At 53.5% G+C, this 4,874-nt stretch overlaps 1 non-coding gene across 1 annotated transcript; it reads right to left on the reverse strand.

The window, feature by feature from the left end:
- Positions 1–4,105: 4,105 nt before the first annotated feature.
- Positions 4,106–4,289, reverse strand: LOC144278629 (U2 spliceosomal RNA). The gene has a single exon (XR_013348624.1). It is a non-coding gene; the product is annotated as a U2 spliceosomal RNA (small nuclear RNA).
- Positions 4,290–4,874: the final 585 nt, after the last annotated feature.

Below are 4,874 nucleotides of genomic sequence, written 5' to 3' on the forward strand. Positions count from 1 at the left end.
GATCCAGATATCCTCCAGTCACACAAGCTGAAAATTGTTCCACTTTACCGCAGTTCTGTAACCGTGCAGGGACCAGTCCCATCTGTGTTCTGTGCACATTGAAAATTCGTCCTGAATTCAGAAGGGCCTTGCTTTTCTGACCACTCTACCAGATATTTTCAGCCCCGGTAAGCAAAGAAGGTTTACATTTCGTAATTGGGCAGGAGGCCTCTCAGAAAAAGTTAGGTGTTGTAGGAGGTGTTGCTTATTCACTGGGGAGTGTGAGACCTTCCTGTTACCATAGTAAACCAGTGCAGCACAGAATGCGCTTTGCTCCCAGAGTCGAGAATGGGGTCCTTTGATTCTGTACGCAGCCCATTAAAGATAATGAAAAGACTCCCACTCACTTCAACAAGCTTTGGACAGAACTGGTTATACACAGGGTAACTCCACTGTCTTCCCAGGGTCCTGGGCCCACAGCGGAGAGGGGACATGTGAGCTTTTTGCAGAGCTGCTGCTCAGGGATGGGAACTTCCTGGTACCCCAGCCTCCAAAATCATCCAGGCTGCACTTTCTGCATGACTACGTGCTAGCTGAGGGGTGCGTGGGAATTGGTGGCCTCTGCTGCAGGTGATGGGCATCTCAGGCACTTAAAGCCATGGCCTAGAGGAGGGAAGTGCTTAATTGCAGAGTCTGCAGCTGCCTAGGGTCAGTGCTGAGGATTTAGAGGCCCTAGTGCTGCCATTGCTAGGTTCAAGCATGCTCAGCCTTGGAATTGCCACCCCTCCCTTGACTAGTAGCTGTGGCTATCTCAGGCTGGCCTCTGGCAATTGGCCCCATGGCTATAGTCAGAGAAGCTGCAGGTGTCTCTGTGACTACTGGGGGCCATTAAGCTAGGAGCGGATAAAGAAAGTGGAATTAACCTCAAGGAACAGAGGTCACCCATAGGAAAGGAATGTCAAGGGGAGCAGGGAAAGAGGAAGCAGGTGAGGCTTGCAGTGGGAGAATAGTCCCAGCTGGTTGGGGAGCATGTCCAAAGTAGAAAGGAAACAAGCGTGGGCAGAGGTGGTGGGGACCAGGCAGTAGACTAGCCTGTAGATGGGAGCAGAGGGAGAAAGGCTGGTGTCTTCAAATTCCCAAGGGCTAAGTCTTCACTTTGGGGAAATGGTGTTTGCAAGGGGCTTGCTCGAATGGCAGGATGGGTGCTGGGGAAGGGATTTGTCAGAACTGAGCAGGTATCTGCTGGATTTGGATCTTTGAGCTGAGAGTGGTACCACACACAGTGACTGGTGACATGGGGTGGCACTGGAGACGTGGCTATAGAAGGTCTGAATGAGGAAGGAGATAAAACTGTGGGGAGCTTCCCTGATCACTCTGAAAGTTCTGCTCACTGTGGACACTGGTAAACCCACATGGGTAGAGCGCAATGAGAAGAACTGGGGGCTGAGGGAGCTATGTATGGCAATGCAGCTAGTCATGTAGAGGTGTGTGATCAAAATGAAAAATGTCTCTGAGATTCAGGACCGGGGACACTAGGGCACCAATGGCCCTCCCACACCAGGCCCATGCTCGGAGCCCACAGTGACGATATAGGGGCCCACAAATATGTTTGGCACCAGGGCCCACAAAAGGTTAATCTGCCCCTAAATCCAGATGCCAGGGGCTGTGGGTGAAGGCACAGCAGAGTGGCGCAGCCGCAGCGTGCTGGGCCCATAACCCAGAGGTCGGTGGATCGAAACCATTCTCTGCTAGGGATGCACTTGTTTCTTTTTGCTCTGGGCCCTCATGCCCTGGAGGTGGCTGAGGCGGGGGCCTGCCAGGGAGCTCCCCAGCACCTCTGACTGCCTGGGCTGAAGGCAAGAGTCCTGTGCATGGTGAGGGCTCCTGTCCCAGCTGGAGGCAGCCGTACTTCCTCGTCCCCTTCTCCCATCCGCACCGGCAGGCGGCTGCTGCGTAGAACAGGAGGGAGTCTCTCGGGACACTACACAGCTCTGTGTGACTGTCAGGGGAAAGAGCTGAGGCTCCCGACTCAACCTGCCATTGACTCGCGGGGCTCTGCGCTCCGTCAGCTGGGGGTGGGGGTGGGGGGCAGGCTGTGGCCGGGACTCAGGCTGGGGCAGCATGGCCGCGCTTCCCTGACGAGGCATGAGGCAGGCCAAGGGCTGTGTGCAGCCAACAGGGAAGTGGGAGGGAGGCGTCTTCGAGGCGTTGTGTCTCATCCGTTTCTCCCTTGCCGCTTGAGTGGAGGCGGGAAGGGACCGAAACATGCCAGGTTCAAGATTTTGCACTCTGCCATGAGGATTGAGCACAAGCCCGTGGTATGGCTGCAGGGAGATGGGATTCTGGGTCGCATCCAGTGCACTCTGAGGGCCACCAGCTGAAACCACTGAGGCCAAGAGGGACAGTTTTCAGGTGGCAAAAGGGAAACTTTGAGGCTCCCAGCAGGTCTTGAGGAGCAAAGAAGTAGCACAGGGTTACCACCGTTCCTGGGTGGGCTCGAACCACCAGCCTTTCGGTTAACAGTCGAACACGCTGACCCCTTGCACCACAGAGATACCTAGAGACTGATGTGCTGTTACCAAAGCTGCTGCCTAACAGCCTGCGTGTGTGGGGTAGAGTGTCGGGGAGTGAGGGAGTGAGGGGTGCAGGCTCTGGGAGGGAGCTTGGTGCAGGAGGGAGCTCCAGGCTGGGCAGGGTGTTGGGGTGTAGGAGGAGCTGTGGGGTGTAGGCTCTGGGGATGGGATTTGGGTGCAGGAGGGGTTCCGTACCGGGGCTGAGTGTTGGGGTGCGGGGTCTGGAGGGATCCCCGGGCTGGGATTTGGGGTGCAGGCTCCGGCTGGGAGGTGCTTACCACTGGTCTCTCCCAGTCAGGAGCTGGCTGCTGGCATGTCTGTGTGTGCGGCCCCTGGGAGGGAGGGGGGCAGCGGGTCTCCATGCGCTGACCACACCTGCAAGCACCGCCCCTACAGCTGCCATTGGCCGGTTCCAAGCCAATGGGAGCTGCGGGGACAGTTCTGGAGCTGGGGGCAGGGCATGGAGCTGCCTAACCCCCCACTTTCCCCATGGGCCCCAGAGATGTGCCAGCAGCCAGCCGGGTCTGGGAGGGGCCCGTGGTCAGGGCAGACATGCAGCCTCTGAGCCCCGCTGCGCTGCTGGACTTTTAGCGGCCCAGAGATCAGGATCGACTGGCTGAAGCTCCAGGATCGACCAGTCGATCGCAATCGACGGGTGGTGACCACTGTTATAAAGAGTAAACTGAAATGGCCATGCGATGGTGCCAGAGGCTAAGAAATGAAAAGCCCCAAGATCCCTCACTCCTCATTGACTCTGAACAGGGGTTTAATTCAAATCCCTTTCTTTCTGTGGCTGGTAAAATATAAGGTTCTAGCTATTGGAAGAGTTGTGACACTGGGGTTGTGGATGCTGTTACCATATCTCAGACTGAAAAATGATTTTAGATCTGATTCCTGGCAGCTTCCCAAAAGCAAACCTAATTTGTTCTTCCCTACAATTGGTGATCCTGGGCAGCAGGGGATCCCCTTCATCTGCTGAGGAACCTCTCTGAATCCCACTGTCAAATCTCCTCTATTTTCCAGCACTTCAGGTGCTTCTGACTCCTTGGGGAAGTTTTCCTTGCAAGGTCTCTGTGTCAATCTTTGCGTGTAGGAAGCAAAGAGTGTGGGGCTGTCACTGAGCTGAAGGCGGGAAATGGTTAATTGAGAGAGATGGCTGAAGAATAAAATAGTCCCAGAAGCAGAGGTGCTGGAATGCGGGGGAGGGAGTGGGGCCTGGAGCCCAACTTTTAAAGGTGGGGAGACTATGCCCTCCAACTCTTCACTCTCTGCCCTCCAACTCTCCAAGTCTTTCTCAAAACACTCAGCCACGGGTCTGAGTGTTATCAGAGAGAAAGATCCCAGCTTCTTAAACAATCCTCTAGCAAGACAAAGAACCTCACGTCTATCGATTCGCAAAACACTCCCAAGAAATTGTAACAATAGTTTGTCATAAAGAAAGTAAAGCACTAGAAGGTTCCAATTTTTTCCCGCCCCTTTAAGAAATCTGCTCTCAAGAAGCCTTGTCACAGTAAAACTCTTCCTGCATTTCTAACCAGAAGATTCTCCCCAAAAGGAGCTGCACCGTTCCTGCAATACCAGGAGACACTGCAATACCAGGCCAATGCATGGGGTGGACAGAGCAAGCTCCTAGTCCGTCCCCCTGTTTCAAAAATCAATTTAATAGACAGTCCTCAAATAAAGGACATATCAGCTATTAAACTGAGAAGAACAGATTTAATAATTTTATTAAGATAATGTTGAAATAAAAAGAAAACGGTACAGAGTTCAAGCATAGAAGTTTCTGGTTATGAGGGGATAAGGTACAGATTATCAAGGGGTGCGAAATTCGGTTTAGGAGCTGGTGGCATAAGGAATACATAATCTGCAATCTCTCTGATTGGGGGTAAAAGTTTAACCGATCAAAGTACAGACATTGAGATATGGGGGTATGTTGTCCATATAATGGCTATGTTCAGGTGTGGAGTGTAATGAGCGGATACGATGATGGGGATGGATCTACCCTCATTTGGTGGGATTTAATGTTCAGGGAGTTTATGATTCCAGTTCATACGGTCCAATGGAAAAAGCCTCTCAGTCCTTTTCCCATAGTGGATGCACGATGTTGAACCAGCTCACACCTCCTGGTACTGTCGGTGGCCGGTGATGTGTTCGATGTAGATGTCCCTGGACCATCGGATGGTGTCCGAGACCATGAGGCACCGCAAGAGCCGTGCGTAGCATCGATCGATCCCACAGGTCCGCAGCACACGCTCGTTGCAGGGGTCCCAAGCGCCCAGGGCTCCGACGATCAGGGTGTCCATCTGCACCTCGTAGCCCTTC

Source organism: Eretmochelys imbricata, chromosome 22 (assembly GCF_965152235.1).
Source record: "Eretmochelys imbricata isolate rEreImb1 chromosome 22, rEreImb1.hap1, whole genome shotgun sequence".
Classification (NCBI taxonomy): domain Eukaryota; kingdom Metazoa; phylum Chordata; order Testudines; family Cheloniidae; genus Eretmochelys; species Eretmochelys imbricata.